Genomic DNA, 27729 nt, shown 5'->3' on the forward strand with positions numbered 1-27729 from the left:
CCAGAATCTGGACACATGCCCATAGCCATGGCTTAGTGAACCAGAACACTGTAAATAGCAGACCCACCAGAACCACATAGCATAGAAAAATGGACATTTCCCTAAGGAAAAGGAGTACCTGAAAGAGGGTAGAAGGGAAACCAGGCAGGCAAAATAATACATACCTACCTCAAAAATTCATTGCATTGGTGTTCCTCAGCTTACACATAGCCTCTTAACAATTTTTTCTGGTTCAATAAAAGTGGAAAAGAGGGTTTATCTATACTCGTATTTAACACAGGCAGAAGAGTAAAGAGAGACTCAGAAAATGCTCCAAAATCTATCAGCCAGCATTACCACACAGAAAAACTTCTGCTTCCAGAGAAGGAGCCAAGTTCAAGTCAGAGGTGGTGAATGCAAGCAGGAAATCTCACTTCCTCTGGAAATATTCAAGGTAAGTGAAGGAAAGGTTGGTCAACATAGCAGAGTCAGGTAGGGCTCAGGGTAAATGCTACTGTCACCAATCCACCCCAACCAGTCCAATGAGAATATCTACCTCATGCAACCCAGCTTGACTGCATCCACCTGGGTGGTCCCACTCACCTCCACTGAACACTCTGACCCCAGGGCAGACTGTAGCTCCGCTGTCCTACCTCTTCCTGTCACCTACTAATCAGGACTTAACTACCCCTTTGGAGTCTGCTTTTTGCTTCTGCTTCACCAGGCTGTGGTACGCTTCCCAGGTGGCGTTAGTGGTAAAGAACCCTCCTGTCAATGCAGGAGATGCGACAGACATGGGTTCGATCCCTGGGTGGGGGAAATCCCCTGTAAGAGGCTATGGCAACCCACTCGAGTATTCTTGCCTGGGAAATCCCATGGACAGAGGAGGCTGGCTGGCTGTAGTCCATAGGGTCACAGAGTCGGACATGACGGAAGCAACTCAGCAGTAGCAGCAGCAGCAGGCTGTGGGAGCTTAGGTTTCATAATTCGGCTGAGACAGGTAAAAGCAGTTATAAGGAAACCTATTCCCACTGTACTAAAATAATTACATGATTCTGGCTCCCCAAATTCCCAAAGTCTTAATCCTTATTCTGAAAACTCTGATCTTAATCACGCTCTCTGTTCTTATCTCCACTACTTTTCTTTGTAAACACTTCCTTCAAAACACTATAACAAAGTCCTTCACCTAGTTTTTTATATGGCAGCCTCTGGGTTTTCCCCATCATAATTCCCATGAACTAGTGTATATCCCATAGGAATTGTGTACTATTCTCAACATTTGAGTTGGAAATAGTTCTTTCTCCCATCAAAATTACAGTCATTCTTCAAATATTACCTCAAAAACAACTTTCTTCATGGAGACTCCTATGGCCACTGCAGTAGGAAATGATTGCCATCAATGGTATAAAAATTTAGTGTTGGAATCAGGCTGATTTAACTAGCTTTCAAGTGTGAAATTTCTCTACTTGTCTCTATGATATACTCCGCCACTTTTAGAAAATGATTTCACTCAACACCAGTCAGAAAAATTAACACATGCTCTGAGTCTAAAGGAAGTATTGCTTTGGGGATTTTTAAAAGAATTTAGGATTAAAAGAAAACTGTGATTGTGTTATGCAAAATAGTATGAGCCTTACTCTCATGAACTCAGGGAAGTAAATGTATGCAAAACTGTGACTCTCAGAACAACATATGAAATATGTGAGCATCTGATAATACAAGGGATATTCATTTGAAATTTAGAAATTTTGCTATCAGATGTCTATAAATTATAGTAACCACTGCCAAATACATTCATTGAAAGTTTACCCTACAAAAAGACATAATCTGAAGGAATCCAATATACAAATAAATTCCTAGAAATTGTACTAATGTATAATAGAGCACACTAGTGGTTAGAGCTTATGAAACATAAAACCCACTTCTGAAGTATTCTTTCCTTTAGAAAACTGCCCTAACTTAATATAGATTCATTTTTGAAACTGTCTACCCAAGAGTTTCCTACTTGTTAGTATTCTGTTCTTCATCACAGAAAGCTTTCCCAGAGATTTCCCTGTTGGGTACCTTGGATTTATAGATATCTTTTAAAAATATGTTTCAAACACCAGTAATTTCTCCTTCCAATCAGACATCTAAAAAGTGTTCTTGCCCTGTCTCACCTTGTCACCCACTGCAGTGGGGCCACTGATCTCACCACCAAGACCTCTCTCCAAGGTTATAAACATCCTCTGCTGACAAATCTAACGAGAATCTTTTGGGCCTCATACCATGACTTATCTGTGGTATTGACATTGGAGGCCATTTTCTTGCTTTTGAAATATGTTCCTGGAGCTCAGCCTTTGCATTTCCTTTCTCTGTGTTCTCCTGAGCAAGCTGACTTCAACAGTGGATTCAAATCCCACTGAGCATCTTCACCGTGACACCTACTCACTCATCTTCACACATGAAACCTGCACGCCTTCCCATGTTCCCATCTCAGGAAGGACATCACCCTGACTCTACCTTGTTGTTGGGAGTCCTCCAAGATTCCTGTTCTCTCAGCCCTGTCATCTGATTGGCACTAGTTCTTATTACCTCTGCCTTCTAAAATTCCTCACATAATCTGGAGAAAACTCTAATTCAAAAAAATACACACACCTCCATGTTCATAGCAGCATTATTTATAAGCCAAGACATGGAAATAACCTAATGTCCACTGACAGATGAATGGATAAAGAGAATGTGATATATATGTGTGTGTGTGTGTGTGTGTGTGTGTGTGTATATACACATACATACAGCTTCTGCTCAGGTTCATTCAGGAGGAAGTTATCATTATCTCATTTTTATGGATGAGGACATTGAAGCTCGTTAAGAATAAAGTAATTGTCCATCCCAGTGCCACAGGGTAAGTGGCAAAACTGGGACTGAAATCCACACTGGTTTTAATCCGAAGTCTTTTGCTAGCACACCATGAAATTGGAGGTGCATTTGGAAGTGATGATCCTACGGTGGATAGTAGGTAGTTGTGTGCACTACTCAGACCATCTATCCCAGGGAGCTGGATGTCAGAGGAAGACATCTCCTGTGTGAATCCCATATTTGGGGAATTCTGGGTGAATTGCTGTCACCTTGACCTACATTCCCTCTGTTGAAGAGGTAGTATCTAGGCTGAGCCAGAAGAGTCAGGACACAGAGTACAAAGGAGGAAGACTCCTGACCAAAAGAAGCAATAACAACTGATGTTCCAGTCTGTGGCTTCTTGGAACCCAGCTGCCCCAACAGCCTGACAGGACACACCGATAGAGCATCTCTGTGAAGCCAGCCTCTCCAGGAGTCAACCAGGTTAGAACAACTTAACAAACCAGGTTAGAACCAACACAGAGGCATGGGGCCGAAGATGTGTCGCCTACAAGGCCAGATCCACAGGAATCATGCTCAAGGTCATCTTTGACAAATAACAACTGTGCTATGATTTTGCAACCCTGAAATTTCCATTACAATATATGAATATGCTTGGGGCCCAGAGAAAGGGAGATTGATAACTTCATTTAGAACAAATCAATTGGATTCCACTGATATACTCATGAATCATCCGAGAGACATACAAGGGGTGTCAAGGAACACTGAGTCCTCTCCCCTGGCAATTTTTACAAGCTTCATCAATTTCTGTCCAACTGAACACTTCCATTTGGGTTATTAACATAAAGTTTCTAGAATACATGAAGTTAAATTCTTTCTAAAATTCTGGCACCTTGGCCAACACCATTTTGTCATTATGCCTTTGATTTAACTAACATGAATAAAGAAAATGTATGCCCATTCAAATGTGGGCTGGTCAATCATGACACTTAGAAAAAAGTCATAATAGCAACCATTAGCATTGTCTCCAAAAATAGCATCCTGGGAAGAGGGAGACTTAAATGGTCCAGGTGCCCTTGTTCAAAGATTGTTAGAGCCATCTTAGCCTTACACCATTACACAAAATCAAATATTTCTTGTTCTGATCCATACGTATTGACTGAGTTGGAGCTGGGGGACTTATGCTACAACCTCCCCTAATATATCCACATATTCCATGATTTACAATACATAAAGACTAAGAAATCACTGAATGAAGTCTCAAATCCTGGGGTTCAGTTATAAACAACGCAGCTGGTGGACTTAGCAGATGATGCGGTTTGGTACAAGAGGAGAGTATAAGATGCCCAGAGATACCTCCATATTGTTTTCCCTAGTAGTTAAATTAATTAATATTCCATAATAGATCTACCATATGATCCAGCTTCTGGGTACATAGCCAAAGGAAATGACAACAGGATTTTGAAGAGATATATGCACTGTCTTGTTTACTGTAATATTTCACAACAGCCAAGGTATGGAAACAATGTAACTGCCCACTCTATGGATGAATGGATACCATATATGTGGTATACATACAAAATGGAATATTATTCTGCCAGGAGAAAGGGGGGGGTATCCTGCCGTTTGTGACAACATGAATGGACCTTGAGCACATCATGCAAAATGAGATGTCAGACAGAGAAAGACAAGTACTAAATGATATTGTATCCATTTATATGTGGAATCTGAAAAAGTCAAACATAAAAAACAGAGAGTAAAATGCTAGTTACCAGGGCATGGGGCTGGGGGGATAAGATTGATGTTATTTAAGGATACGAATCTCCAACAAGTAGTAAATAAGACATAGAGATCTAATGAACAGTATAATGAATATAGACATTATTGTACTATAATTATATAATGCAATATATATTACTACAATCTCATCATTTTATAATATATAAATATATCAAAGTAACATATATACCTTAAATTTTCACAATGCAGTATGTCAAGTTTATTCAATCAATAAATGAAGCCTTTTTTCCCCAAAGATAATATAATGTGCTTGTGCCCCAACCCTCCCTATTCTCAGCTGCCACAACACTGAAGTTTGTAGTTAGTGAGTTTCTGGTGCCCAAATAGACTGTCTGGAGACAAAGGTCTTCCTCTGTCCCTTGCCACTTGATGGGGAGCAAGGGAACCAGTAAAATCCATCTTGAAGTGAAAGTGAAAGTATTAGTCGAGCTCAGGCATGTCTGACTCTTTGAGACCCCATAGACTGTAACCCACCAGGCTCCTCTCTCTATGGGATTCTCTGGCAAGAATCCTGGAGTGGGTTTTCATTCCCTTCTCCAGGGGATCTTCCTGACACAGGGATCAAACTTGAATCTCCTTCAGGGCAGGAGAATTCTTTACCACTGAGCCACCAGGGAAGCCCAAAATCCATCTTAATGGCGGCAATAATAGAGATGTTGAGATTTAACTGATCATAAGGGGGATAGACTTGAGCTATGAGTAGGGCTTGATGTCAAAAAGGGTTAGTGTGGTTCTTGGTGATGTGCAGCAACTGACCCTAAAATCTGTCCAAAGCACTTGCTTTCCTGGAGAGGAAGAGGTTGTACAAGCAACTCTGCTCTGGGGACTTTACATAACTAAAAAGAAATATTTCTTCAAAGCTGGGGAAAAATATCTTTGGCTTTGCGTCCTGTAGTTTGAGTGTGTGATATTAAATTCATCTAACTGTGATAGCTATTAATAAACAGGACTTGTGTGTACAAATATTAAAAGCACCTCTGGGTTTCTAAACCTATTTGGGAAAAATAAATTTAGAAAAGGCCAAGATTCCAGCAGCAAACGGAAAGGCTCAGAGACATAAAGATTTGGATCTTATTAAAACTACATCTTTATTCTCAGGCTTACAAAGTCTGAGATACCTACCATATACATGCTTACCAATCTTGTCTGCCACAAGTATTTTCAGTCTATAAGGCATTGATTTCTTGTATCTTTGCTGATTATCTTTTCCCCTTTTAAAGCAATCCCTCTACATGTGATTACTTGTGACTAGATTTCAACTCTTTCACTTACCCAAAGATTTGTCTCTAGCAATCCTCTTCATTCTCTTACATCATCAGTTCTACTTTTTCTTTTGGGTCATTACCACGAGCATACGGATGTGCTGTTATTTCTCCATCTTTAAAACAAACAAACATACAAACATTCTCTTAGCCCTACTTTCCCCAAGAGCTCTGGCCCCATTACTTTGCTTTCTTTTGCATCAAACTCCTCTAAAGCATGATGTATACTTGTCACACACTATCTTCCCATTCTCTCTCTCTTTTAAAACTTATTAATAGAGTTTTTTTAATTGGAATATAATTGCTTTAAAATGTCGTGTTAGTTTTTGCTGTACAATGTCATGAATCAGTCACACACATACATGTATCCCCTCCCTTTTGGGCCTCCCTCACACCCTCCTATCCCAGTGCTCTAGGTCATCACAGAGCACACAGGCTGAGTTCCCTGTAATATACAGCATCTTCTCACTAGCCATCTATTTTACACATGGTAGTGTCTACATGTCAGTGCCACTCTCTCAGTTCATCCCTCTGCTCATTTCCCAACTGTGTCTACACATATACACAATGAACGCTACTCAGACATAAAAAGCAACGAAATTGAGCCAGTTGAAGTGATGTGGATGGACCTAGAACCTGTCATACAGGGTAAAGTAAATTAGAAAGAGAAAACCAAATATAATATATTAACACATATAGATGGAATCCAGAAAGATGAACTTGTTTGTAGGGCAGGAATAGAGGCACACATGTAGAGAACGGACCTCTCATTCTCTCTTAAACACTCCAATTAGCTTCTTGCTCTCCAAACTGCTCTTCTAAAGGTTACCAGTTACCCATACATTCCTAAGTCTAATGATTTTCAGTTTGTGTCTAATGTGATCTACAAGCTGCATCAACACACACACATATGTGAACACACTCATGAAGCTGTACTTTATAAATTACACCTCAAAAAGACGTTATATAATTGAAATATCTACTGATTAAATGATATTATATCTGGAATTCAGAGAGGAGAGGAAGTGAATCATGGTATAGATACACAAGATTGACAACAGATCAACAATTATAATTATAGCCTATCTCCTTTGCATGCGTGCTCAGTCACTTCAGTCATGTCCGACTCTGTGACCCCAAGGACCATGGACCGCCAGGCTCCTCTGTCCATGGGATTCTCCAGGCAAGAATACTGGAGAGGGTTGCCATTTCCTTCTCCAGTGATAAAGTATGGAGTGAGTGAAGTGAGTGAAGTGAAATCGCTCAGTCATGTCCGACTCTTTGCGACCCCATGGACTGTAGCCCACCAGGCTCCTCTGTCCACGGGATTTTCTAGGCAAGAGTACTGGAGTGGGTTGCCCTATCTCCTTTAGTTTGTTTAAAATTTCTATAATAAACGTTTCAAAACAAACAAAAGATTAATTAAAAAATAAGTCAGATCATGTCATCCCTGGGCTTACAGTCTTACCTTGCCTTCCATCTTATTCAGAGTAAAATTACAGTCTTTACAAAGGCTAAAGGGCTGCATATGCCATGTTCTTATGACCTCTCTTACTCTCTGTTCTCACTCATCCCCTCCTGTGACACTGGCATTCTCTCTCCTTTGGGTCTTTGCCTAGACTTGTTCCTTCTGCTTAGAAGGGTCTTCCTTCACATACCTACACCTCCTTCAATTTTTGCTGACATGTAATCTGCTCAACTGGACCATAAAGTGAAAGTGTTAGTAGCTCAGTTGTTTCCGACTCTTTGTGACCCCATGGACTGTAGCCCGCCAGGCTTCTCTATCCACCACCATATTTAATGCTGTAACCCATTTACCTGGTATTCTTGATTCCCTTTAACATGACATATTTCTCCCTTTTCCTCCATGGAACCAATAACATTCTAACATACTGCATAATTTATTAACTTATTGTTTATTGTTTATTACCTGTCTTCCCCTTGCTTCTGCCCTAAAATGCAAGCTCCTTAAAAACAAGTATCATTGCCTGTTTTGTTCACCAAAGTGTCCCAAGCACATAGAACAGTACCAAGTTCCACAAAAAAGTACCTGTAACATAATATGTACTCAATAAGTACTTGTTTAATAAACAATGAATAAACAATAATGCAATAGAAAGACTAATTCTGACTTATCTCCCAAGCATCTTAACTACAGGAAGAGGACATGCTGGTCATGCCCCCATAATTGCCTCTGGTCCATATAAAGTCAGGGGCTTTATTTGTTGTTGTTTGTTTCCATTTTGTTTTGTTTGTTAAAACAGCACATGTCAGTCTTTGTTTGCATAACAAACATGTTAGGCAATGTGCCTGTTATTCTCACCATCCTGTATATCTTAATGGAAAAGATCTTCAGAGCCTTGAAAGGGGTAGATCTAGGACGCTGTCATTCACACGGCTCTTTTGAATCTTTAAAATAGACCTTCTTTACCGAAGCTTCTGTGGCTCTGGGTTCATTGAAAATGCATCTTCAGGACTTCCATGATGGTATCAGTGGTTAAGCATCCACCTTGCAATGCAGGGGATGCAGGTTTGATCCCTGGCAGGGGGACTAGGAAACCACATGCTGCAGGGCAGCTAAGCCTTAACAAGGGAGCTCGAGTCCCGCAATACGGAAGACCATGCACTCTGGAGCCCGCACGCCACTAGAGTGTTCATGCACCGCAACGAAAGATCCACATGATGCAGTGAAGACCCCCTGTGCCACAACCAAGACTGGGCTCAGTCAAATAAATAATTTTTTTTTTTAAGAAAATATTTTCAAAAAAAGGAAAGTAAAGAAAAGGCATTCTCATATTAGATGACGCAAGTCCTAATATGCCTGGTCCTTGGGGCATTCAGGGCTTCCTTGGTAGCTCAGTTGGTAAAGAATACGCCTGCAGTGCAGGAGACTCCAGTTCAATTCCTGGGTTGGGAAGATCAGCTGGAGAAGGGACAGGCTACCCACTCCAGCATCCTTGGGCTTCCCTTGTGGCTCAGCTGGTAAAGAAACTGCCTGCAATGTGGGAGACCTGGGTTTGATCCCTGGGTTGGAAAAATCCCCTGGAAAAGGGAAAGGCTACGCACTCCAGTATTCTGGCCTGGAGAATTCCATGGACTGTATAGTCCATGGGGTCACAAAGAGTCTGACATGACTGAGCCACTTTCACTTTCACTTTGGGCACTGAAATGGAGGCGGTCCAGCCATCCTCCCCTTACAATCCATGTTTCCCAGAACAGTGGTCCAACATGATCAATACACACTCTAGGCTGAATTCTCAGAAATATAGATTCATGTGGAAATATTAGGACAGAGCCTGAGAACATGTGGTTTTAACATCTCCCTAGAATATTCTAATTTGCAAATCAGTTTGGGAAATCACTATAGGCTACTATTTCCAGATATAGACTCTTAACTCACTTCTACTGTGCAAATGCAGCTCTTTTTGTAATTTGGGACAAAATTTGCATTGCAAATACAATAAGTCACATGTTATTACAGAAACCATACCATCTCCCACCTCCATTGAAGTGGTACACTAAAGTTGCAAAAACCAACCTCGGTAACCCTTCGGTTTCTCTGAGAAAGGAACTCTCTTTTCTGGCAGCATTACTTTGGCCTGTATATGCAAGTTCATAGAAATGAAAAAGAACAAAGCTCTTCACTTTGTAAGCAGCCAACCTACTCCTGTTCCCTGGAGGTCACTGAGTCCTACACCAGGGTCACACTGACATGGGGGTGGATCAGGCAGGACTCAGTAATTTTACGACCTGTTATAACAGTTCAAGTGATGCAGCAGAGATAAAAGTGCTAATCAAATTTCATGCTTCGAGGCGTGAGCTGATTACTGCTGGGCCAAGAGGGAATTTATTTTCTGTGGTTCTGACAAGCACAGGGGGCCGGGTGCTCTCTGTGCAGCTTCACACACTATTGACCACTTCCAAAAAGGAAGATCCATGAGCTGGCTGCCTGACATCCACCAGCTGGGCTTCTGGGGTTTCTCAGATCAGAGGCAGAGGGATGCCATAAGAAAAGTTTCACAGGCAAAAGATTCTCAGAGAAAGAATGACAGGAGCTATGTGGAATGTACCTGAGGGAGCCCTAGGTAACTTGTATGCTGAGGTCTGTTCTAAGCTAGAGAGGAGGGAGCATCCTGATGACCTCTGTTCCTTTCTATCTGGTATCTTAACCTCTCTAAGAATCAGTTTTACCATCTATGAAATTGAAATAATAATAGTACCTGCCTCTAGAGGTGGTTGTGAAGATGAAAGTGGGCAAGACTGGATTATGGGCTAGGATTACAGGCAAGGCCCCCAAAACTATTCAGCTGGTGACCTTGGAGACATCAGAGCACAGGCCTTGGCTACAAGACAATAATTCTTATGCTTAATATATTTGTGTAGCTAAGATCTTTGCCTTTGCATCAGAGAAGACATGCAGATAGACCAAAAGTCTAAAATGTTTTCAAAGTAACTATAAAGTCAAAGAAACTATAAACCTAGCACTTATTCAACCTCCAAGGCAATTTTCAGGTCCCAAAACTTGTATCAACAGGAAATCGGCTGCCAACACTGACACCCAAAAAGTTTGTTTTCCCAGTGTTCACCTAGAGTATGGCCATGGAGGACAACAAACCAGAAAGATTCTTCCAGAAGTAGACCTTGTCTTTGAGTGGTGACCTAGCCATGAGGATGATAGTCACAAATCTATTCCACCTCCAGAACTTCTCCAGCCTTGAGGAGCTTCTCGGTTGTAACTTTGAAACCAAGTGCACCCCTCAAGTCCACTCTAGGATGCTAGCGATCGATCCAGTTCCCCCTGAAGGTAGGCTGTCCCTCTTTTCTCTTCTTAACTCATCCTAGTCATTCTTTACATCTTAGATAAAGTCAGTCCACTTCTACCCAAAGTCTCTAGCCACTCCATGCCACAGAACACTTTCCTTCTACAGAGTTCCTTGTAACTCTTTTTGCTGCTGCTGCTGCTAAGTCGCTTCAGTTGTGTCCGACTCTGGGCAACCCCATAGACAGCAGCCTACCAGGCTCTCCCGTCCCTGGGATTCTCCAGGCAAGAACACTGGAGTGGGTTGCCATTGCCTTCTCCACTGCATGAAAGGGAAAAGTGAAAGTGAAGTCACTCAGTCGTGTCTGACTCTTAGCGAACCCATGGACTGCAGCCTACCAGGCTCCTCTGTCCATGGGATTTTCCAGGCAAGAGTACTGGAGTGGGGTGCCAGTGCCTTCTCCGGTAACTCTTTTTACTAAGTATCAATTTTGTACATGGCTATAATCTCTATCTTAATTAAAATGAACAAATATAAAGGTATTATATTTCAGAACAAAGAGTTCTAGCTTTGAGACAGGTACCAACATTTGTTAACTTAGTGAACTGTAGAAAGTTTCATCTCCTAAGACTCAGGATCCTTATCTGTTAAATGCAGATAATAAAATTTTGTGGGGTAATTTTGAAGAATATAATAATATGTGTGAATCACCTGGCACACAGTAGGCATTTAATATACTGAAGCTATTAACATTTGCATAATTTAATTTTTCATGTACTCCAGTTCTATATATCTAACTAAAGTTTGAGCTATTTAGGATAGAACTGAGTCTTGTATATTTTCATATTCTTCATAGGGTAATGCCCACAATTGGTGCCAAAAACTATTTACAACTAAAGACTAAAGTAACATTCAAGGTAAGGCCATTTTTCTTCCCTTTGGTACTTCCAAAATACTAGCCTGAGGAGATCAAGCCTACGTTTATGTCCATAACAAATGCGGTGTCCTTTTCCTAATTGTTCTGGAAGCAGATGATCAGTAGAAATGAGAAGAGAATGGGCAAAAGATACCCAAAAGGAATCAAGACGATACATTAAAAAAATCAGAGATCAGTAGCAAGAAAGACTTTATAACAGGATCAGGTCTTCTGACTCAGGCTCCATTTTTATGCGGTAGCTGTGGAGACAGGCATCTGTTCTGGTCTGATCCCCAGGTGAAGCAGGAACCCGGAGGCACCTAACTGAGGTGTATTCGCAAAGCTCTTCCCAGTCAGACACTGACATGCACTCTTCCTTAAAAACTAAATAAGAAATTTAAAAACCCTCAAGGCATAATATCTGATTTATTTTTGATCTTCTCCAAAATCAGCCATGTTCCCTTTCTAAATTCCTAAAAAAAGGCAGAGAAAAGTATAGAACTTCCAAGACATAAACATAGAAGGAAGGGGCTACTGTTGTTGGGTGGTGTTTAGAAATCCAGTCAGCTTGGTCATTCCACATTCACATCCCAGAAAAAATAAATGAATAACTACCTTCTATTTATCCATCAACTTCCAAGTGATCCTTAAGCCATCTCCTTCTTGCTCTCAGTGGTTTAATGATCTTTCTTGAAAGACGTCTGTGTGTATCAGGGGAAAGCATGCCCGCCCAGGCCAAGCCTTGCTCTCCCAAGTCTGGGGTGGTCTCCCTGATTTACCACTAGAGCACCTCACATTTCCCCACCTTGACTTCCTCTTCCGCCATCAGGCATTGCATCACCATTAGCCTTGGAAAAGCTTCATAACTCAAGATGACAACACTGAGACCATTAAGCCTATATACATCAGCAAAACTGCCTCTCTGCTGTCTCTATTCCAGCTTATAAAGATATGTCACAGTGCACACAGGCCCCTCAAGCACTGGACTTAATGGATTGTGCTCAGAAGGCCACTTCCAAGACCAAAGCCATTTTTCACTCAAGAACTCTGTCAATGGGGGCCTCAAAATACTGCACAGGAATGCTGATGGTGATAGCCATGGGGTATTACACTGCCATGGCCCATTGCTCGGATCTCAAAACTGGTGATCAGATCTAGTTTGGCATACTTCAAAAAACATGCTCATTCATGCATGTACACTGAAACATGAATATCCATTTCCCCTTACTCATGACTGGGGAAAATCCACAGGGTACAGTATAAGAGTTCATGCTCTTGGTTTGTGGATTAATAAATCAGAGGGTATAAAGTCAAGATCTCCAAATCAAATCTAATAATCCTTCAAATTCCCATATAACAAGAAAAATTTCTGGAGCCTGTGGGGAAGACATTTTTCCTGGACCCCATAAAATTTGACCTCTATTGAAACAACCAAATTACAATGGCCCTTGGTCTACAGGCTGCCTTCTGAACCCCCTCAACTTCCTGATGGGGTACCACATCCCAACTTCCACCTCCAGGCAGATGAGCAAAAGTTGACGGATGACAGCAGCAAAAACACAGTGATGATTTAAAAGCAAGTGACAAAGTCGAGAGTGTATACACCAAAATTCACAAATGTATATGACATTTGCCTAGAAATCTGTCTATTTTCAGTGGTGTTGTATCCAAAGGCTGTGTAAGGGTCCAATTTCATCTCTTGTCTCTCTCCAGGGCCTGATGATGGAATCATAATTGTGAAATGTAGTGTAGCCTGTACAGATAAAAACATCAAGATCTTAGTTGAATACACACTGGCAGGCATTTATCTTGAATTATGGCTCTTCTTCATTTTCATATCATATCCCCACCAGTTTAAACTTTCAAAGCAATGTCCATCCAAGTTATCATTGTCCAGTACAACTTTTGCAGTGATGGAAGAAGAAGCCATTTGAAATGTGGCTAGTACAATGGAGAATGAAATTTTATTTACTTTTAATGAATTGGAATTTAACCACATGAGAGCAGTGACTTCTATATTGGACGGCACAAATTCTAAAGGCTCATGACATGGGACTATGTTTGCTTCCCCTGCGTTTAGCAAGCCCTAGAATGATAGCTCAGCACAAAATGGTGACACATGAATGAAGAAGAGAAATTTAAATGGAACTCAGATGCATAAAATACCTAAATGAATCTGGGACAGCCTCCACAGATTGAGTGTACAAAGGAAATGATTAGTTGAACTGGTTCTATGCTTTTTGCACCCTCTCAGCAAGATGAAGGCTATAAAGAGGAATCAAAGTGTGAAGAGGGGAGAGGGTGTGATGAAGAGAGTCTTTGGAGAAATTCATTCTGACTGCTACCTTGTGATCTGCCTGAAATCCTTTCAGTTTGGAAGGGGCAAAAATATGATAAGGATTGCCTATAGGCACAGGAGAGAGCTGGACTAGAGCTGATGAAATCTTACCCAAGAAGACTTCCTGTGAGAGCAAGGGAACTCCAGTACCAGGGGTCTGGGCTGGATGGACCCAGCAGTGTGCTGATGGTTAAGATCCAACTCTCTGAGGGTGAGCGGGGGCGGCGGGGAAAGCCCTGATTTCTTTTTATTTTTTCCGCAGTGTCCTGAATGTAAATCCTCCCATCATGGCCAGTTTCCAGCTACCAATCTGAAGTCCCTGAATGTACAGTCTGGAATGGAGGTGTATAATCAGCTTTCATGTGGCCATGTAAGGCCACTCCAGCACACCTCTGAGTGGACCACCCTGAGCCTGGGCCTTCTGGGAAGCATCTTGCCTGGGGAATGGAGGACATCACTGCAGTGCAAACGTGAGAGATTCAAGTGATGAGTGTGTCTGCAGAACCCAGGAGAAAGAATGAGCTTGATTATCTTCCAGACAGAGAACATAAGTCACCATGCTGAGTCAGAGTTTTTCTATCCCCTTATCAGTTCTTGTAGAATAAAAAAATAGCAGTTTGGGAATCTGTGAGAAGGTGAGTGGGAGAAAGAGCAGAAGCCTATCACAGTCCCTTCCTTAAAGTCAGGCAGCTGCCAAGGAAAGATGAAAGCATGTCTTTTCTCTGCAAGAAGAGAATGAAGTCCCTGATTAATATCATGGGCCTGATTCATTCTAGTTACTGAATTGAGACTGTGTTGAGACTTAAAATGACCATCAGTTCAGTTCAGTTCAGTCTCTCAGTCATGTCCGACTCTTTGCGACCCCATGAACCGCAGCACGTCAGGCCTCCCTGTCCATCACTATCTGCCAATTTTTTTTTTCCTGGGAGCAGAGGATAAATTTAGAGGGACAATGGGAGCAAAAACATAATAGTGATAAGGCTGAGCTTCTATTACATCATGAGATGTACATGTATAGCATTAAAAAATAGAACCAGCTTTGAGTGTCCCTTCTTCCCATAGCTTCATCTTCACAGCATAAGAAATCAGCACCACCAAGGATAATTTGAATCATGTTTTTTATTGAGACGAGGTCTCCTATTTGGATAAGGATAGCAGCAGAGAGGCCACATACTCTGAAGTCTCTGATCTTAATAATGTCTACATTTGGATGGTAGGGTGAAATTTAAATAAAACCTCCGAGAATGTTCATGACCCCCTGATATGTAGGACACTTAACCCTATGGAATCTTCAGCTACTCATGTCTGATAGTTTTATTTTTCTTTTTAAAATAACTTTTTAAAAGTATCGTTGTGTTAACTGCTCATTCGTGTCTGACTCTTTGTGACACATGGACCCGCCCGACTCCTCTGTCTATAGAACTCTCCAGGCAAGAGTACTGGAGTGGGTTGCCATTTCCTACTCCGGTGGATCTTCTTGATCCAGGGATTGAAACCGAGTCTCCTACATTGCAGGATTCTTGAACGTCTGAGCCACTGGGGAAGCCATAGAAAGTATTAACAAAAAAGAAAATAGCAATTTCATGTAGTCAAAAGCTCTCACAATCAAAGGAGTTCACTTTCAGTCTCAAAGTAAGTACCCACCTCCTTACCCTTCAAGAGGCAAGGTAAAGGTGGTAATCTCATACAGGCAGTGGTGGATGGTCATAGTAGACTGGTCATGGGAGCTGAAACCCCTGGCCAACTGCTGAGCTCCAGTCTGGCTGCTACATCAACACACCAAAGACTCTAAGAGAACACAAAAGGATGAGCCTAGAGGGTACAAATGGCCCTATAGTTAGACTAGAGCTACAAGAGCTTGCTCTGTAAGGACTAGTTTTCTATTTATGGCTTAAATTTAAAGCTGAATGATATCGGTTGCCTGCTAAGTGACTGCTTCATTGCCATCAAAATCCAGCCTGATGACCAGGAGAGTTTCATAACTTTCACATCAAAGTCAACAACTGTCCAGCTGGTAAACCTCTTCCTAAAATTCAGTGTCTTTTGCAGGACGTTTTTCCTCCCAGATCTCCTGTGGTGAAACAACCAAGGGAAAGAAGAATATAGGCATTTCCCACTGTGACATGAAATAAACATGAATACATAGCCATCCTTTTCTCGTCTAGTCCCAGTAGCTTATTCTGGGCATTCTTCTTTGTCTGCTGGCTAGGTACTTTTAGGGCGTGGATGCTGCCTTGTCTAAATTCCTGCAGAAGTCAAGAATCAAGCTGAGGACTCAGGAAAAATAGTAAGACTCACTAATGCTTGGTAGCCATCCAATGGTGCTAAACTGGAGAGAATGTCAGAGTTTGGTCTGAAGAAAACAGCCTTTTTCTTCCTACCTGAGGGGTGGAAGCGATGGACGCAAAATACTGCTGCCGCTTCTTCCACTTATAGCAAGTGCCACCCTGAACCTTTCATCTTCTCCTTCTAGCTTTCTTATTTTAAGCAGAAATTCAAATGATTCTTAATCTTTTCTGGGTCTTGGAATTATTTGAGAATTAATTAAGAAAGTATTAAGATCCCTAGAATAATGTATATGTGCCTATACTCAGATATTTCCCAAATCCTGCATATAATTTTAAGGAAGTTTCACAGACAACTCTCACCTCTTCCCAGAGTCTGTGGACTCAGATTCTGGGAAATCGAGATTCAGAAGGCAGATGCTTTGGTGCTAATGCCCTCTGAAAGTACCATCCTGGTACTCTCCCCTTTCCCTACTCCTTCCCACCTTCTCTGGCTGGCCAACTTCCAGCACAAGATTCCTTGAAAATTGAACTGGCATCATGGACTACTCAGTAGTTGCTCCCTGGGTGCAGGGGAAATAACCAAATTCTTTTAAGCAAAACATGTCTTAGTTACTGATTTTTTCCACTTGGAGTCTTGAGAACCCCAATTAAATCATAAATTATTGCATCAGCCATCCTTCTGGTGCTTCAGTCTCTTGAACCAAACTTCAGTATCTTTGGGGCACTTCAACTACAGTGCAGCAAGTTCTGGATCTATACACATCATTCTTTCACTCATTTGAACTCTAATATTTATTGAGCATCTATTAGGCACTATTCTCAGCAGCAGGGATATAATAATGAACAAAACAGATCTCATCTTATTCTCTCCCAAAACAGCAATTCTAACTACTGCTGCTTTTTTAAATGATAGTGATTATTATTGTAACTACATAAGTTATAGGCTCTGTTCTGGAAATTTGATATGCAGTTTCTCATTATTTATCAGGAGACTTGGTAAGATAGATATTTATTATCATTCCCATTTTACAAATGTGAAAACCGAACCAAAAAATCTACTTAAATAATATACCTGAGCTAAGCAGGGGCAAAGACAAGATATGACATCAGGCAGTTTGACTAAAAAACTTCAGATTCAATAGTTACAACTCCAGGTTGTAGATACAAAGCAAAGTTAGAAAATGTAGCATCACTGAAATGTGAACAGATGTTCCACAAAAAATTAGTCTGGCAAAGTGCACATACTTAGGTAGGTCTGGGGTTATTTGTGATTCCCAAGAGGCTCACAGTCAGCATGAATAAAATCAGGAGACATTGACAACTTTGTTAAACAGAGATAGTTTGGTGATCCTAGAAAAATAGTAAGATGTGATGGCTGGGTATGTAGAGCTAAGGCTCATTAGAGTTGAGCTGGTAGCCAAAGGACAGACAAGTCAAAAGCTATTTAAAAATATGTTTTTAAATTATAGATTTTTAAAAACCACAATGGATAGAAGAGATGATTACAATCCTAAGGCAATAATCGGAGAAAGCGCAGAGTAGGTAGTAAAAGGATGGACCAGTCCTAAGATGGGGCTGAATTAATATTTTGCAGGCGCTGAAGGTCATACAATTTGAGTGTCCCTCCCTAAAAAATTTTGCTCATACCAAATTATGTCCAGGATTTTGGAAGGGGCCCTGAAACTTCAGCTACATAAGTCTCATGGCAAATCCCAATTTGCCCAAGTCCCATCACTGCCCAAGTGGACATCAGACCCAGAGAAGGGTTGCTAAGAAACACATACCTACTTAGCATTAGGATCACAGAGGCTCAGATAAGACTGAAAGCCCAATTTGGAAAACTTTGTGATCCCGAGAACAATTATTAGAAGGCACTTTGATAAGATGTGAAAAATAGTGGGGGTGGTTTGAAAGGAGCCTTTTGGCAATTCAAGCCACTGAAAGAGACATTTAATGTAAATTTTAATAAAATATCAATTTGTCAGTTCAAAGAAAAAAATCATACTGTTGAGTCAGCAATCCCCCACCAGCACACATAGCACCTATGAAGGATTTACAAAAGACACTTATGTAGGCAGACAAGGTGAAAAGACAAATCTCCTCTGAGCAGGTAGAACCTCTGTAGGTAAATCATACAGCAATCAGGTGAAGCTTTGGGGCAAGGTAAAAAGCATTTCTTTCTATGTGGTTCCCCACTTGCAAGGTGCAAGGCTGGGGCAAGGGAAATGTAGACTGGATTTCAGCCCCAATTCATCCTCTCATCTTGGCACCTTTGTGCAGCATTCAGACAACATAACCAAACATGGTGGTCTTGTTATCTAAAGGCATCGTGATTTTGGTGGTACACCTAAAAGGATTTAAAATGTACAATTCTCTGGCCCAGAAAGTCCACTTCTTGTCATTTTTCTTAAGAGAACTATCAGTTCAGTTCAGTTCAGTCACTCAGTCGTGCCCGACTCTTTGCGAACTATCAGTAAAAGGACAAAGATGTAAAGTAAAGCACAACTATGTAGTATTTATGTAGTGAAAAATTGAAAACAAGCTGTATGTCCAATAACAGAAAACTGGTTAACTTATGACTCAGTCTTACAATAGCATAGTGACCATCCACTGTGCATTAAAAGACTTTTTAATGACAGGAGGAAATGTTCATGACATGATTCTAAATTAAAAAGCAAGAAAGGAAACTTGGCAGAATTTTAAAATGTGTGTGTATGTTAAAAGATTAGAACATTTCCAGAATATTAAAAGCAGTTATGAATGGGTAGAGAGATTAAAGGTGATTTTATTTTTTCTCCACACTTTTCCATATTAATTTTTTTTTAACTTTGTAAATGTCATACTAACATCCTCATTGCAAATACACATTTTAAAAGGATATCAAGACTGCAGGGCAGAGACAAAGTGGGAGCAGAGAGTAAACGTTGCCTTGACTTCACAAGCATATTGTTTGCACCTCATTGATTTTTACTTCTCATCGAGCCCAAGCCCCTGGTTACCCAGCTGCACTTTGCTACACTGCTGTCTCTGACCTAAGTGATGGATGGTCATTAAAAGAACAAGACTTCTCCTCATGATTGTCACTGTACCTTTCAAAGCCCAAAGAGGTCTCTGTGTGCTTGAGCAATATGACAAAATAGCTTCAGGTCACTAAAGACATTCACCCAGGAGCCACCGTAGAAGGTGAAGATAATGTGGGCCAGGCTGGAGCAGCCAATTGACTTAGCTACTTACTTCCAGATTTATAGGATACCACTGCTGAGTAATTAAATTTACTGAGCTATTTCCACAAGATACTAACTTTACGTAATCCTCACTAAACATAAATTGAGAGCTGGGTTTGGGTTTTGTTTTGCTGTTTTTTTTTTTTTTTCATTTTGGAATCAGTAATTAAAGATTATTCAATTATGATAATATGTTTCGTTAGGAATGGTCTTTGTAGCTGAAGCCTGATGAACATGAGGTAGCTGGGGCAATAATAAGGATTTTAGAAAGTTTGCTGTAAAGTTCCAACTGGAGGAAACTTGCCCTCTCATTTTCCTATGGCTAATTGCTCTCTAAATGTCACTCCAAAACCATCTTTAGTTTAGGGCATATTTTCTCCCCATTAGAGATAGACAGTCAGGCAGCATGGATTTGTCTCAGAGCCCAGTTACACCTCCGTCCCCTAGGGATCACTTTAGCACATCATGGGTGGAAATGGCAAAGGGCTTCAGGCTTAATAATCATGTTAAATAGTGGCATTAAACAGTCAGAGAGAAACACCCAGGATCCCAGGCCCACAGATCTCTAAGGGATGAAGGGCCCACTTGGGCCACCTGGCAGGTAGGGCTACGCAGCCTGGATTGGCCTCTTCTCTCCCAAACTGCTCTTGCCTCAGGCTTCGCAGCAAATATTCATTGTGGGCTGGATGCTGATGCATATAACATCCCTGGTGAGCATGTTATCAGTGCTCCTTCTGGTGAGCACTTAGCAGCCACTGGAGCAGAAATCCAGGTACAAACAACTGACAGGCAGTAAGATTACAGGAATCAGCCCTCTCTCCTTGTTCTAAGCTCTCTCTTAGGGGATCAGGGTTGTTGCATCACACAGTGGAGGGAACACAGGCTTCTAAATAAAATGGGACCTAGGTTTTAAGTCTTCCGATCGTGGGCAGTTGTTTTGGTATCTCTTAGTTTTCTCCTAGGTATATTAGGATGATAGCATGTAACTCCTGGAGAGTTTTGTCAGATCAACAGGATACCAGATGTAAGTGTGTAGTACAGTTACTGATTCACCGTATCTATTCCCTTCCACAGCTCCCCTGCCCCCTAGTTCCCAGGCTCCTCCACCCATTCACTCCTTGACACCAGTGGCGACACTTTAGAATCACCCAGGAAACTTGTAAAAAAAAAAAAAAAGATCAGCTGCTTTAGCCCTGTATTAGTTATCTATTGCTGTGTAACAAATTATGCCACAGCTAATGGCTTAAAAAAAAACATACATTTATTATCTCACAGTTTCTGTGGGCCAAGAATCTGGAAACAGCTTAGCCAGGTAGTTCTGATTTAGAGATTCTCAATGATGCTGCAGTCATGGTGAAGCTGAGGCTGCGGTCAGCTGAAGCTTGCCTTGAGTAAGAGTATATACCACCAACCTCACTCACATGGCTTTGGCCAGAGTTCCTTACCATCTGTCTTCCATGAGGCTGCTCACAACATGATGTTTGGCCTTTTCCAAAGCAAGTGACCTGAGGGAGTCAGAAAGCAATGCCACATGCTTTTATGACCTAATCTCCAAGTTACATACTTTCACTTCTACCTGTTCTATTCATTAGAAGCAAGACACTAAGTCTTGCCCATACTCAATGGGAGAGAATTATAAAAGGGTATGAATACCCAAGGGATGGGGTCACTGGGGGCCATCCTGGAGGGTCACCTCCATAACCCCCATCCCAGAGGTTTCAATTTAACTGTATTAGGGTGCAGTATTTTTTTTCTTAGCTCTCTGGGCAACTCAAATGGGCCACCAATATAAAATAAACCACACTCTATTGTTTCTCCTAAGTTGCCTTCTCTTCAGCCCAGTGTTGTCAGTTTAATCCCTTCCCTTCACTGGCTCATCATCTCTTGGCTCATAATCAGTCAGTCCAAAACCACAGGCAGCAGGTCCTAAGGAAGTAAGGCCCTTCAGAGTGCAGGGGTAGCAGTGGCAGTGGGGTTGAAGACCAGATATGCATCCAGCACCAGAATTCAAGATGATATAAACACTGGAAGGCCCTGGAGCTCCTGGGGCGTGTAGTTAGGTAAGGGCCAGGCAAACTCAGACATCAGGGATGCTGGAAGGGCTGCTCATGTGCAGGCATAAGGCTTGAAAACAGTGAAGCATGACCACCAGCAAGGAGTCCCCCCGTGCAGAGGCAGTCTATTGGCACAGCACCAGCTGCCTACTGCTCTTGACCCTCATGAGATCCATTCTAAAACACCTCCCTAAAGTGCTGCACGTGATGCCAGCCAAAAACAGCCTGAAGTGTGAATTCAGAGAAGGAGAGCAGACAGCCCCAGCTTCCTGGCAGAGACAGTTCCCCTAACACAAGCTGCCCTCAAGCCGTCTTCCAGTAAGCGAGCTTTCCTGGCTCATTATAATGTTGGCACTGCCATCCACAAGATGAAAGTTGCCTACCATAAAAATAAACATGAAATGATGATGATATACACATCACTCAGGAGTGAGGTTTCCATCATCACAGATGGCTTATTCATCTTTGTATAATGAATGGAACCAAAATTGTAATTGTATATAGTTCCAGTCTGTTCTCTCTCTGCTCACTAAAGAGGTATCTGGCTTTGTCCGCCTGACCAACTGCTGCCTGCTTGGCCCTCTGGTCCTTTGGCTTTTTGTAGCACAGAATCCAGAGAAGAAGCCGGGGGATAGAAGGACCAGAGTGAGGGCTTAGTAAGGGCTAAGCAGGAGTGACTCTGAAGAGAGGTGAGGAATATTTACAATAGGTGAGAAAAATGGATGGAAGACAAAAGGGTTGTAAAAAGAGAAAGTTTCTTAGGATCCTGAGATCCTTTAAAATGTTCAATAGCAATATTTTTTTTTAAAACTTAGATATTTAGAAATTTCCTTTCAGTTGATGTACTGTTTTTTGATCATGATCATGTAACGAGACTGGATCATGGGGGCCCTCTACTTAAGTGAGGTTACATTTTTATCCCCATTGGTATCCACATAGAGGCATAAACCTATGGAGAGTTCACGGCACTTCAATAGACACCATGAGTGAATTGGTGGTTAGACAGGAAGCCATGTCGTAAACATTTATGCCTCTGAACTGTATCCTGTCAACAGTGGGGAGCCAGGGAAGAATTTCAAACAAGAGTCACAGGATTTGATCTGAGAGCTGCGGGTGACTGGAAGTTCATAGAACTGGAGGCAGGGAAACCAGTTAGCAGGTGTTAGTCCTGGTAAGAGGTGATGGTAAGGACTGTGCTAAGGCAGTAGTAGGTGGACAAAGAAAGGAAGTAGGTGTGAGGAACATTTAGGTGATGGGACAGGGGACTGCAGGTAGTCTGAAGAAGAGGGAGGAGTAGAGACTGACTCCAGGGGTCCAGCTTTGGTATCTGGGATAGGAGGTCATGACAGACTTCATGGGTATAAGGAATTCAGAAGGGGAGCAAATACTGAACTCTGGTTACAGGCAAGACAGATTAGAAAGCACTTGATCACACACAGTGATGATGCATGGTCCTTATGATTTTCATTACCTTTGTGTTTCAGCTTTTACAACAGATTTCCCTGAACTTTATATAAAATATTTGTTTAGCAATTTCTTTTCCGACTATGACCAGGTTCTGCCATTCTAGGCGCTGTGAATACCCACATCACCCACAGCTCCCAGATTGAATCCTGTGATTCCTTTGTTTGAAATTCTTCACTGGCTCTCCACTGTTTCTAGAAAAGAGTTCAAAGGCATAAAATGTTTTACGATGTGGCTTCCTGTCTAACCACCAGTTCACTCATGGTGCCTATTTGGACTGCCATGAACTCTTTGCACATTTGCATCTCTGTGCCTTTTCTCGGGCTCTTGCCCTCACTGCACTGTCATTCCAGCGCCGGCACCCCAACCCCCTACCTAGAGGGGTGCCTACTGTGTGTGTACTGTACCAGAGCACTTATCACCCAGCCTGGACACAATTACTTCCCTCCTCATTTTTCCCACTGCACCCCCATAGATAATTCTACCGCTGTTTTTGTAACCTTCTGCACTCATTTGTACCCTTTGGCACTTTTGAATGTCTCACCCCATGAAGTTAAAATCTTCTTAAGGGCATGATAACCTTTTATCATGACAGTTTATAATGATTATCGTTTTATTGTTATGAATACTGTTCATGGCCATTTGTTGGACTCCTAGTTTGTATGCTCTTTCCAAAACCATGCTGCCTTTTTTATTACCTATGCCAAGCAGAGTCTGACATATGAGCATTTTTAAACAAAGGAGTAGGCATCCATTTGTTGAGAAACAGTAATAGGGAGTTTGAATTTGACTTGTGTTACTTCTCTTCTCTGGTAGACATGATGCCTGTAAACTTATATCCTACTTCCGACCCCCAAAGTGGGTGTTTAGGATTAAGTAAAGTCAGTGTAATATCTTTTTAAAACATATATATATGCTCATTTTTATGTGAAAATTTCTGAAACAATAACAGATGATAACAAAAACAGATTAACTGTTTTTCAATGAGAGGAAGGATATACAAATGTGAATATAAACTTTCATCAATTATGCATGCATACTAAGTCACTTCAGTCACGTCCGACTCTTTGCGACCCTATGGACTGTTAGTCCTCCAGGCTCCTCTGTCCATGAGGTTTCTCCAGGCAAGAATACTAGAGTGGGTTGTCATGCCCTCCTCCAAGGGATCTTCCCAACCCAGGGACCGAAACGTGTCTCTTACGTCTCCTGCATTGGCAAGCAGGTTTCATTGACACTAATGCCAACCAGGAAGCTCCCAATCAAGTATAATCCATAGTTAAAACATACCAACCTAGTAATTATGTCTTTATTTTTTGTGTGTGATTTGACCTCTGAGGTTTGGAGCATTATTGTAAGTTTTTCATGGTGCAATACTTTACTAATTATTGAATCTGATTTATGAGTATCTGAAACTTTATTTTACTATTTTCTCTACTTTCAAGTGTATTTGAAAGTTATTGGTATAAAAAGATGAGAACTTTTTAATGTATCATTGTTTAAGGATCTTTTCTCACAGAAGACATGACTATAACTGCCTAGTGGTTTCCTGATGCCTCTCCCAAGCCCTTCCTTTTTTTAATGAGCAACCAGACCACTTTCAGTGACATTGCTCTGGTGCTAGATCAATTGTGACACTTTATGTATTTTATCTGGTGAAATCACTCTTCAACATGTGCAATGAATTCACTCTTGGCTTGATCCGATTTGCCTGGGTGATGTATGCATCGGTGACTCAGGCCTAAGCAGTCACCTGGAGAGGCAATCCTTCTTCCAGAGACAGCCCTGCGCATATGAGATGTGGTCGATGACAGGCATGATGACAGCAAGATTTATCTGCCAGATGGGGACATGGTTAGTGCTCTTTTCAGCTCCAGGACAGGCCCCAGACTGAGCAGCAAAGCTGCTCAAAGTCTGTAGCCTAAAGCAAAGAAAATTTCCCTTAGTCTCTGAAAACCCTCAGCCAGACCTCTTGAGTCCGGGAGAATTGCAGCTTGAAACGCAGCAAGGCATTAACCACTCCTGGGGGCAGGAGCGGTGATGAGAGAAACAGCTGTACAAAGACATTTGGTAAATCATCAAACTTTTCAAATTCTGGAGGGGACAAAATTGGGTCCAGATTATTTTGTGGAGATATAGAGAAGAGGGAGAAAACCAACATGGAACGAAAAATAAGTTTTAGAGTCAGTCAGATATAGAGTCTGATACTAGAAAAGCCACTACCAATTTGTGACTTTGGACACTGTTTAAGCAGCCTGAGTCTCCACTGTCTCAGGTCAAAGACAGTGATAACCTTTTAGAAAAAATGTATGTAAAGAACCAGCACAATGCCTGGAAAACAATAAGTTCTCAACAGATGATAGATGTACTGTTCTAGGAGATTTTGAACAGTCTGCAGTGTTCCAAGAGGCACACCAGACAGAAAATATGTTGGCTTTTTAGGTTTTTCTTTTTAGAAAACACTGGTGAGGGTACGGAAATCATCAGTTATGTGAAGATAGCTGAAGAAATGATCAGAGAAAGTAGCAGGCACCAACAGGAACAGAGGAAAATATGGACAGCTAAGTTTCTCTTATGTAGATTTCAGTTTTTCAGGACTTACTCCGGGTTTTACAAGACAATGAATTATTAAAGTTGAGCCAAAGTCTTTTGAACATTCGGAATCTCACTGCATGGGTCTGGAAGCTTTTAGCAGTGACATGTGCAGTCCCCACAGAGATGTACAAGTGTTGGAACAGCGTCTTCCTGAATGCTGGCCTCAACATCCGCTGTACATAAAAAGAAGCAGAACAGACAGTAGCTTAAGAGTTGCTAAACCATGCCATTTTCCTAAGTTGTACTTCTTCCATCTACCCCATCTCTGTAAAAACTTTACAGTTCATTAATTTTGTAGGATTTCAGGATCCCGAGTCTGTAATTTTTGGTTAGTGCTGTCCCATATGCTCTGGCAGGGAAGACATGCATAAACAGTTTCCCAGCCACACATCAGTACCAGCCCAGAGACTCTGGGCTCAGTCCTAGATATGCCGTTTCAAGTAGGATGTTTAGCATCTGCCTGATTTATGACCTCTTTGCTTTAATAGGAGAGCTGGTAAAAGCTGTTTGGGAGCATTTTGATGATACTTGTGCTCATTTTCAGCAATAAATTGTAATGGCGTTACAAAAGCAAATGTATCAGACAGTCAGAGTCTATTATGGTGTAAGGCCAGCAGCAGCCTGGGAAAATCACAATATATATGGGATGCTAAAAGCTACCTTCAAGTATCATTTAGGGCATATTTTTAAATACACAGGAAATTAGGAATATGGATATTAAGGTTCCCATAGCCACACTAATTGGGCCACATGATTATTTAACCGTCAGGTTGTGCATGGCATGGAGCAGGGTGGATGACTGTCACAAGTAGACCCTAAAGTCAATCAGCCATCTGTAGTGTGCAATTGTCAGCCCTAATGATCTGACTACACTTCGTGTTTGTGTGGGATATTTTACATGGCTTATGAATTAGCTCCCAACTTGTGAAATAACCTCACGGTCACATCTCTTCTTGGCTCTCCTTTCCCTAGTTCCTCCCTGGTTCAGGAACCCTCACTGCTTTTTACCCCAATGCATCAAACAATTCTCCCTGGCACTAGTCAGTCCTCCAATCAATCTCTCTTACAATGAAAAGCCAAATTAATCTTTCTCAAGTAGTTCTCTATGCATATTAACCACTGCTCAAAAACCACCAATGGACTTCCAGTTCTCTTAAAGCAGCCACAACACTTTTCCTGGCTAATCTTCTATGTGGCCCTGGCCGTCTGGGCAACTTTCCCCAGCCCCTCAATTGTAATCAATTTTTGTGTCTTCCATATTTGACATTAAACTCTTCAATAGCAGAGATGGTGCCAGCATATAATAGTTTCTCAATAAATATTTGCTGAATGACTAGATGCATGAATCTGCTCATACACAGTGGCTGGCAATATGAACTATTAAAAATTCTTCTGGAAAGCAATTTTCAAATATCAATATTCATTAAATTATTCATAATCTTTGACCTTAAAATAATATTTCTGAGAATATATTCTAAAGCAATCATTCAATGGGGAAATGATGTTTATATAGTATTGCCTATAATAATGAAATGTCAGAATGAAATTTAAAGCAATAATAAGAGAATGGTTAAGTAAATTAAGGTAAGTCCACTCAAATGACTATAATAAAGTCAATAATTATTATTATAAAACCTTGTCACGGAGCATTCTTGTGACCTATTTCTTTTCAAAAAGTGTTGAAAATTGAAACTTTATGTTGTTTTATCCACTTTGCTAGCAGGATGGTTAAAAAATACTTAAAAGTAAAAATGGTAGTATTTTAGAAAATTTCCTTTTTTTGGATTTCTGTTAGTTTTATAGTGCAAGTGAAAAGATCACCTTTCTACCTAACAAATGAGCACTTCAAAGGCTCCCTATCTGTGGAATAAAATCCAGATCCAACCTAGCATTCCAGACACTGAACATCACTTCTGAACCTACATTTCTAGGCTGATGTCTTTTTCCTTTATGGCTGTGAACGACCATGTATATAAGCACAGAAATCAAAACTGTGAGGCTCAATGATTTCCCTCAAAGTGAAGTCGATGTGACCACCACCAAACTCAGCAGAACCTGCAGAACCCCTTCCCAGGCCCCATCCCTTCTCTCCACAAAGGAAGTCACCATCTTGACTTTTGTTGTAATCATTCCCTTTGTTTCTTTTTAGTTTTGTCACAAAAACCTTATCTCTGAATATCATTGTCACAGTTTGGTTTGAGCTAACGTGGA

The 27729-nt window shown here is 41.2% G+C and overlaps 1 long non-coding RNA gene across 1 annotated transcript in view; it reads left to right on the forward strand.

The window, feature by feature from the left end:
- Nucleotides 1-27729, forward strand: part of LOC145514740 (uncharacterized) — a 44477-nt gene that overhangs the window by 10648 nt on the left and 6100 nt on the right. Inside the window, exons 2-4 of the long non-coding RNA XR_014060431.1 lie at nt 281-433; nt 11499-11559; nt 14159-14531. This is a non-coding gene — a long non-coding RNA (uncharacterized LOC145514740). The remainder of the gene's footprint in view (nt 1-280; nt 434-11498; nt 11560-14158; nt 14532-27729) is intronic.

This window comes from Giraffa tippelskirchi, chromosome 7 (assembly GCF_054371585.1).
Source record: "Giraffa tippelskirchi isolate mGirTip1 chromosome 7, T2T-mGirTip1v1.2.pri, whole genome shotgun sequence".
Taxonomy (NCBI): Eukaryota; Metazoa; Chordata; class Mammalia; order Artiodactyla; family Giraffidae; genus Giraffa; species Giraffa tippelskirchi.